Here is a 9,538-nt window from a genome sequence, read left to right on the forward strand (position 1 = left end):
GTTTCTTTTGTTGTCTATTCATGATATTGGATATATATAATAACAGGCTAGGAAACGTCTGAAAATAATTTGACTATAATGCGCGCGCGCCAATCCCTATGAGCGGCCGAGCGTGCTAAATCACTCTACAGTCGATCTTCGAGATTGTTCTAAAAGGGCCCCGACAGTTGAAACCAACTTTAATCGATGTATTTTCGGACGCTGATTCCGAATCACCCGCTATGACATAAGGTTAAAATGCTCCCCTGACGAGATATTGGCGAAAAACTGTCTCGATCACGTGATATGACCGTATAAGGAAGTTAGTCCAATTTTTCGTTAGGGTTAGGGTTTCAGCATATGCTTTTGTTAAGGATTGGGTTAGGGTTAGGGATGGGATCAGATTAGAGGGTTAGGGTTTAGAAAAGTCGTTCAGGACCAGCTAGAGAACAAGTTGTAAATGTCACGTGACAGTCGAGTGTAGAGTGATTAATTATCATCCATGAGCGGCGATTCTAGCTAGCTTTGATTTTTTCAATTTCTTTACCTGTACTGGATCGGAGATCCCAGGCTCAAGGCTATGATTTTCATAAACGATGCACAAACGAATAAAGATTCGGCGCATAATGACATGCTGCAATACAAACGCCGCCCAGCAACCATTATCACGCTTTTTGAATCACATTTATGCGGAGAGAACCGAGCAATAGACTAACAGTGAAGAAGCTTTTATTTACCCGGTACGCCAGTCCCTGTGCGCGGCGCTCTTTTCAAGCTCTTCCTGAACATGAAGTGAGCAATAGATTAGCAAGCTAGGTAAGAACAACAAACAAGTTGCGCATGCTAGCTACTTATCTGATCTTTCGAGCGCGCGTAGCTAAATCGCCCAATTGCAGTGGTGCGCGCCCGCCGTCCGGCTTGCTCTATGCAGTGCCTGGTCTCGCTTGCAAAAGCGCGCGACCGCCAAAGTGTGAAACAAGTGCGTCACGCAGAACGGTATAACGCGTAAACTTATGGCTAGGTGTAACCGTCCGGCAGTAAAAACTATTTGTTAAACAATGAACAAGCGCGCCTGCAGTGGCGCGAAAGCACATGGTTAAAGAAAGTGTGAATGGCTATTCTGGGTTAGTTTGTGGTTAAAAGTTTTTGTACTGGGGACCCCAGGCGCTCTATAATATGCATAAATGAAAATACATATAAATAAAAATGCGACGTAATGGCAATACAACATACAAGCCGCTAGCGCCGCCTAGTAAGCTAAAAGTTGCTCTAACCAAAGCCCTTTCGCTTGCAGTAGCGCGCGACTGCCGAAGGCGGCACAGCATATTACTTGTAAAATAAGCGCGTCACGGCATGCAGCAGTATGCGTAGACTCATGGCTAGGTGAAAGCTAAAAGTGATTAAAGTGAAAAGCAGATGAGCTACAAATTACCTAGCTTGCTAGTTCATTGTTGTCATACGTTGTAGACCTACCGCGCGATCTTGTATGCGGCTGTATCGTGGCCACGATATTAGTGAAACGATACTTAGTGAAACGACAATGGGGGTCACAACGTGATACACTGATACAAGTCTATTGCTCGCTTTTCTTTGTATCACGTTGTGACACCCACGGTCGTTTGTGACACCCACGGTCGTTTCACTTTATCGTTCTGACGATACAGGGGGAGCCGCGCACTTCGTGCGCGGCGGGTCATAAAACGTATGACAAGCTTTTCTCACAGATAGCCTTTCTGATTTAATTCATGTCCACTGTGACATTGTGGTACGTGCAGGAATCTTGCGAAAATAGCGCCACGTACAGTAATGCCATTTGTAATATTATATAGGTATAGAGGTGGTTCACAAATCACGTAATCACTTTTTTGAAAATTTTCAAACCTCCTCCCGCGCGACCCCCCTCCTGCCTCCGTAATATTAGTACTTATTATATAATCTCCGTATATAATCAGTTTTACACAATACACATAGCTATTGTGTCAAAATTTGCTCTAACCAGAGCCCTCTCGCTTGCAGTAGCGTTGCTCTAACCAGAGCCCTCTCGCTTGCAGTAGCGCGCGACCGCCGGAGGCACATGGCTATGTGAACAGTAGCGCGTGACCTCCGAAGGCTATGTGAATGTCAAAATTACAGTAGCATTTGGAAATTAAATGTTAAACCCTCTCCCCCTCGGCTGATTACGTATTATGTATTATAATAGTATGTAATATGTGAACGGCCCCTACAAGTACACCCTACACCTAATGGTATAATTGCGTACCAGGTAAAACTACCAAGTGCCAACCGTCGCGTCCAGTAATAGAAATCTTGGACACTTTTCTTTTCCATTTTCGAGTTGTTTTCAAATGTTTAATTTTGCTGGCCAAATTGGAGTATTCAGGAAACAAACTTTGCAACGGAATCATTTCAGCCAATTATAAGGACTGAAATATGGTGATACTTACGCATGGTGTTCGCGCGCGGCGGTGTCATAAATCATACCGTACGCTGCCCAGTGCCCATTCCGATCCCACGACCCATCGTCTTATCGAGAGCGTGTATGCGAAACCTTGGATGTTGGAGAACACTGTCGCTTCGCGCGCACTGCCGTGCTTGCTTCGCTGACTAGATCGTTGCTCTGCAAGTGCAGAGCTACGATCTGGAAGGGTTGGTATCGTCAGTCAAGAGGAACCGCACAAATGACAAAGCCAAAAGCGCGGCGCACATGCAGATGCAAAATATCAAATATGACTATGAGTAAGGATACTGTTCTAGCCGGATTACACTGACGTACATCATACATGATCCGTCGCCCTCTTTTTCTCTCGGCCAGCCCCTGGCAAGAACTGTAAGTGTAGCCCTTGTCGCCCGGGGAGCTGCAATTTTTGTCAACTTATCAGTTTATTATCTGGTTCTAATTGATATAAAAAATAATGTTGGAGCCCATTGACACGTGTTAAAGGATGTCGTTGCAAGAGAGGTAAAATCAAAAATACAAAGTTGTTCGTATAATAAACATAAAACAAGATATATATATGAAATAGCGACTCTCGTCTCTCGGATAAGATGTCAATTTAGCTGTAATCACAAAATGAAATAGATCTAAACATAACAATAAAATAGTTATTCTGGAAATCAAATGAACAATTAAACAAAATCATGGTTCAAATTGTTTTTCATTTTTGTAATAGTTTTTACAAGTCTACGATCAACTGGCTTAAACTTAAAGGACACCATGTAAATTTCAAACCATCGATTGCCCACCGATTTCTCAACTGATTATCGAAGGTGTATGTACATTGTAAGGCTACTCTCAAACAAAATTGCGTTCAAATCGGACAATGGGGGGGGTGTCATGTCCGTCTATGTCCGCCTATGTCCTGTCCTTTTTGGATTCTATGAGACAACGGACGTGTTTTTTGGGACATTGGCGGACACGGACGGACATTGGCGGACTCGGACGGACATTAACGGACTCGGACGGACATAGGCGGACCCGGACGGACATAGGCGGACTCGGACGGACATTGGTGGACATTAGCGGACATTGGTGGACATTAGCGGACGTTGGTGGACATTAGCGGACAAACATTTTGAGAATTTTTCGCAACTTGTATTATAATCTTGTACAAAACAAACGACTTATTAATCACACTAAAGCTATTAATAGCTTTAACTTATTATATCAAATTATATAGGGACCCAGGAAAAGGCCCCAGGAGGAGGAGGAGGAGGAGGAGAACTGGGGAGGAGGAGGACTGTTGAGGACTGATGAGGAGGACTGAGGACGAGGAGGAGGAGTAGGAGGAGGACTGAGGAGGGGAGGAGGAAGAGAACTGGGGAGGATCAGGAAGACCCAGGAGGAGGACCCAGGAGGAGGACCCAGGAGGAGGAGGAGGAGGAGGACTCAGGAGGATGACTCAGGAGGAGGAGGACTGAGGAGGACTGAGAAGGAGGAGGACTGAAGAGTACTGAAGAGTACTGAGGAGGATGGCTGAGGAGGATGGCTGAGGAGGATGGCTGAGGAGGATGACTGAGGAGGATGACTGAGGAGGATGACTGAGAGGGAGGAGGAGGATCAGGAAGACCCAGGAGGAGGAGGAGGAGGAGGACCCAGAAGGAGGACCTAGGAGAAGGAGGAGGAGAACTGAGGAGGATGACTGAGGAGGAGGAGGACTCAGGAAGAGGACTCAGGAGGACTGAGAATGAGGAGGATGGCTGAGGAGGATGACTGAGAGGGAGGAGGAGGAGGAAGAGGAGGAAGAGGACTGAGGAGGAGGAGGAGAAGGACTGAGGAGGAGAAGGAGGACCCAGGAGGAGGAGGAGGACTGGGGAGGAGGAGGACTGTTGAGGACTGATGAGGAGAACTGACGACGAGGAGGAGGAGTAGGAGGAGGACTGGGGAGGGGAGGAGGAAGAGGACTGGATAGGATCAGGAAGACCCAGGAGGAGGACCCAGGAGGAGGAGGAGGAGGACCCAGGAGGAGGAGGAGGACTCAGGAGGACTGAGGAGGAGGACTGACGATGACTGAGAAGGAGGAGGACTGAGGTGTACTGAGGAGGATGGCTGAGGAGGATGGCTGAGGAGGATGACTGAGGAGGATGACTGAGAGGGAGGAGGAGGAGGACTCAGGAGGAGGACTCAGGAGGAAGAGGACTCAGGAGGAGGACTTAGGAGAAATGATAAGGAGGACTGAGGAGAACTGAGGAGGAGGAGGAGGACTGAATAGGAGGAGGAGAAGGAGGAGGACTGGGAGAGGACTGAGGAGTAGGAGGACTGATGAGAAGGAGGAGGAGGAGGACTGGGGAGGAGGAGGACTGTTGAGGACTGATGAGGAGGACTGAGGACGAGGAGGAGGAGTAGGAGGAGGACTGAGGAGGGGAGGAGGAAGAGAACTGGGGAGGATCAGGAAGACCCAGGAGGAGGACCCAGGAGGAGGACCCAGGAGGAGGAGGAGGAGGAGGACTCAGGAGGATGACTCAGGAGGAGGAGGACTGAGGAGGACTGAGAAGGAGGAGGACTGAAGAGTACTGAAGAGTACTGAGGAGGATGGCTGAGGAGGATGGCTGAGGAGGATGGCTGAGGAGGATGACTGAGGAGGATGACTGAGGAGGATGACTGAGAGGGAGGAGGAGGATCAGGAAGACCCAGGAGGAGGAGGAGGAGGAGGACCCAGAAGGAGGACCTAGGAGAAGGAGGAGGAGAACTGAGGAGGATGACTGAGGAGGAGGAGGACTCAGGAAGAGGACTCAGGAGGACTGAGAATGAGGAGGATGGCTGAGGAGGATGACTGAGAGGGAGGAGGAGGAGGAAGAGGAGGAAGAGGACTGAGGAGGAGGAGGAGAAGGACTGAGGAGGAGAAGGAGGACCCAGGAGGAGGAGGAGGACTGGGGAGGAGGAGGACTGTTGAGGACTGATGAGGAGAACTGACGACGAGGAGGAGGAGTAGGAGGAGGACTGGGGAGGGGAGGAGGAAGAGGACTGGATAGGATCAGGAAGACCCAGGAGGAGGACCCAGGAGGAGGAGGAGGAGGACCCAGGAGGAGGAGGAGGACTCAGGAGGACTGAGGAGGAGGACTGACGATGACTGAGAAGGAGGAGGACTGAGGTGTACTGAGGAGGATGGCTGAGGAGGATGGCTGAGGAGGATGACTGAGGAGGATGACTGAGAGGGAGGAGGAGGAGGACTCAGGAGGAGGACTCAGGAGGAAGAGGACTCAGGAGGAGGACTTAGGAGAAATGATAAGGAGGACTGAGGAGAACTGAGGAGGAGGAGGAGGACTGAATAGGAGGAGGAGAAGGAGGAGGACTGGGAGAGGACTGAGGAGTAGGAGGACTGATGAGAAGGAGGAGGAGGAGGACTGAGGACCGAGGAGTTAGAGGAGGAGGATGAAGAGGAGGAGGAGGACCCAGGAGGAGGAGGAGGAGGAGGACTGGGGAGGAGGAGGACTGTTGAGGACTGATGAGGAGGACTGAGGACGAGGAGGAGGAGTAGGAGGAGGACTGAGGAGGGGAGGAGGAAGAGAACTGGGGAGGATCAGGAAGACCCAGGAGGAGGACCCAGGAGGAGGACCCAGGAGGACCCAGGAGGAGGAGGAGGAGGACTGAGGAGGATGACTCAGGAGGAGGAGGACTCAGGAGGAGGACTGAGAAGGAGGAGGACTGAAGAGTACTGAAGAGTACTGAGGAGGATGGCTGAGGAGGATGACTGAGGAGGATGACTGAGGAGGATGACTGAGAGGGAGGAGGAGGATCAGGAAGACCCAGGAGGAGGAGGAGGAGGAGGACCCAGAAGGAGGACCTAGGAGGAGGAGGAGGAGAACTGAGGAGGATGACTGAGGAGGAGGAAGACTCAGGAGGAGGACTCAGGAGGACTGAGAATGAGGAGGATGGCTGAGGAGGATGACTGAGAGGGAGGAGGAGGAGGAAGAGGAGCAAGAGGACTGAGGAGGAGGAGGAGAAGGACTGAGGAGGAGAAGGAGGACCCAGGAGGAGGAGGACCCAGGAGGAGGAGGACCCAGGAGGAGGACCCAGGAAAAAGCCCCAAGAGGAGGAGGACTGGGGAGGAGGAGGACTGTTGAGGACTGATGAGGGGAACTGACGACGAGGAGGAGGAGTAGGAGGAGGACTGGGGAGGGGAGGAGGAAGAGGACTGGATAGGATCAGGAAGACCCAGGAGGAGGACCCAGGAGGAGGAGGAAGAGGAGGACCCAGGAGGAAGAGGAGGACTCAGGAGGACTGAGGAGGAGGACTGACGATGACTGAGAAGGAGGAGGACTGAGGTGTACTGAGGAGGATGGCTGAGGAGGATGGCTGAGGAGGATGACTGAGGAGGATGACTGAGAGGGAGGAGGAGGAGGACTCAGGAGGAGGACTCAGGAGGAAGAGGACTCAGGAGGAGGACTTAGGAGAAATGATAAGGAGGACTGAGGAGAACTGAGGAGGAGGAGGAGGACTGAATAGGAGGAGGAGAAGGAGGAGGACTGGGAGAGGACTGAGGAGTAGGAGGACTGATGAGAAGGAGGAGGAGGAGGACTGAGGACCGAGGAGTTAGAGGAGGAGGATGAAGAGGAGGAGGAGGACCCAGGAGGAGGAGGAGGAGGAGGACTGGGGAGGAGGAGGACTGTTGAGGACTGATGAGGAGGACTGAGGACGAGGAGGAGGAGTAGGAGGAGGACTGAGGAGGGGAGGAGGAAGAGAACTGGGGAGGATCAGGAAGACCCAGGAGGAGGACCCAGGAGGAGGACCCAGGAGGACCCAGGAGGAGGAGGAGGACTGAGGAGGATGACTCAGGAGGAGGAGGACTCAGGAGGAGGACTGAGAAGGAGGAGGACTGAAGAGTACTGAAGAGTACTGAGGAGGATGGCTGAGGAGGATGACTGAGGAGGATGACTGAGGAGGATGACTGAGAGGGAGGAGGAGGATCAGGAAGACCCAGGAGGAGGAGGAGGAGGAGGACCCAGAAGGAGGACCTAGGAGGAGGAGGAGGAGAACTGAGGAGGATGACTGAGGAGGAGGAAGACTCAGGAGGAGGACTCAGGAGGACTGAGAATGAGGAGGATGGCTGAGGAGGATGACTGAGAGGGAGGAGGAGGAGGAAGAGGAGCAAGAGGACTGAGGAGGAGGAGGAGAAGGACTGAGGAGGAGAAGGAGGACCCAGGAGGAGGAGGACCCAGGAGGAGGAGGACCCAGGAGGAGGACCCAGGAAAAAGCCCCAAGAGGAGGAGGAGGACTGGGGAGGAGGAGGACTGTTGAGGACTGATGAGGGGAACTGACGACGAGGAGGAGGAGTAGGAGGAGGACTGGGGAGGGGAGGAGGAAGAGGACTGGATAGGATCAGGAAGACCCAGGAGGAGGACCCAGGAGGAGGAGGAAGAGGAGGACCCAGGAGGAAGAGGAGGACTCAGGAGGACTGAGGAGGAGGACTGACGATGACTGAGAAGGAGGAGGACTGAGGTGTACTGAGGAGGATGGCTGAGGAGGATGGCTGAGGAGGATGACTGAGGAGGATGACTGAGAGGGAGGAGGAGGAGGACTCAGGAGGAGGACTCAGGAGGAAGAGGACTCAGGAGGAGGACTTAGGAGAAATGATAAGGAGGACTGAGGAGAACTGAGGAGGAGGAGGAGGACTGAATAGGAGGAGGAGAAGGAGGAGGACTGGGAGAGGACTGAGGAGTAGGAGGACTGATGAGAAGGAGGAGGAGGAGGACTGAGGACCGAGGAGTTAGAGGAGGAGGATGAAGAGGAGGAGGAGGACCCAGGAGGAGGAGGAGGAGGAGGACTGGGGAGGAGGAGGACTGTTGAGGACTGATGAGGAGGACTGAGGACGAGGAGGAGGAGTAGGAGGAGGACTGAGGAGGGGAGGAGGAAGAGAACTGGGGAGGATCAGGAAGACCCAGGAGGAGGACCCAGGAGGAGGACCCAGGAGGACCCAGGAGGAGGAGGAGGAGGACTGAGGAGGATGACTCAGGAGGAGGAGGACTCAGGAGGAGGACTGAGAAGGAGGAGGACTGAAGAGTACTGAAGAGTACTGAGGAGGATGGCTGAGGAGGATGACTGAGGAGGATGACTGAGGAGGATGACTGAGAGGGAGGAGGAGGATCAGGAAGACCCAGGAGGAGGAGGAGGAGGAGGACCCAGAAGGAGGACCTAGGAGGAGGAGGAGGAGAACTGAGGAGGATGACTGAGGAGGAGGAAGACTCAGGAGGAGGACTCAGGAGGACTGAGAATGAGGAGGATGGCTGAGGAGGATGACTGAGAGGGAGGAGGAGGAGGAAGAGGAGGAAGAGGACTGAGGAGGAGGAGAAGGACTGAGGAGGAGAAGGAGGACCCAGGAGGAGGAGGACCCAGGAGGAGGAGGACCCAGGAGGAGGACCCAGGAAAAAGCCCCAAGAGGAGGAGGAGGACTGGGGAGGAGGAGGACTGTTGAGGACTGATGAGGGGAACTGACGACGAGGAGGAGGAGTAGGAGGAGGACTGGGGAGGGGAGGAGGAAGAGGACTGGATAGGATCAGGAAGACCCAGGAGGAGGACCCAGGAGGAGGAGGAAGAGGAGGACCCAGGAGGAAGAGGAGGACTGAGGAGGACTGAGGAGGAGGACTGACGATGACTGAGAAGGAGGAGGACTGAGGTGTACTGAGGAGGATGGCTGAGGAGGATGGCTGAGGAGGATGGCTGAGGAGGATGACTGAGGAGGATGACTGAGAGGGAGGAGGAGGAGGACTCAGGAGGAGGACTCAGGAGGAAGAGGACTCAGGAGGAGGACTTAGGAGAAATGATAAGGAGGACTGAGGAGAACTGAGGAGGAGGAGGAGGAGGAGGAGGACTGAATAGGAGGAGGAGAAGGAGGGGGACTGGGAGAGGACTGAGGAGTAGGAGGACTGATGAGAAGGAGGAGGAGGAGGACTGAGGACCGAGGAGGAAGAGGAGGAGGATGAAGAGGAGGAGGAGGACCCAGGAGGAGGAGGACTGAGGAGGAGGACTGAGGAGGATGACTGAGAGGGAAGAGGAGGAGGAGGAGGAGGACTCAGGAGGAGGAGGAGGAGGACTGAGAAGGAGGAGGACTGAGGAGGAGGAGGA

This window comes from Bolinopsis microptera, chromosome 5 (assembly GCF_026151205.1).
Source record: "Bolinopsis microptera isolate Bmic1 chromosome 5, MBARI_Bmic_1.0, whole genome shotgun sequence".
NCBI classification, from domain to species: domain Eukaryota; kingdom Metazoa; phylum Ctenophora; class Tentaculata; order Lobata; family Bolinopsidae; genus Bolinopsis; species Bolinopsis microptera.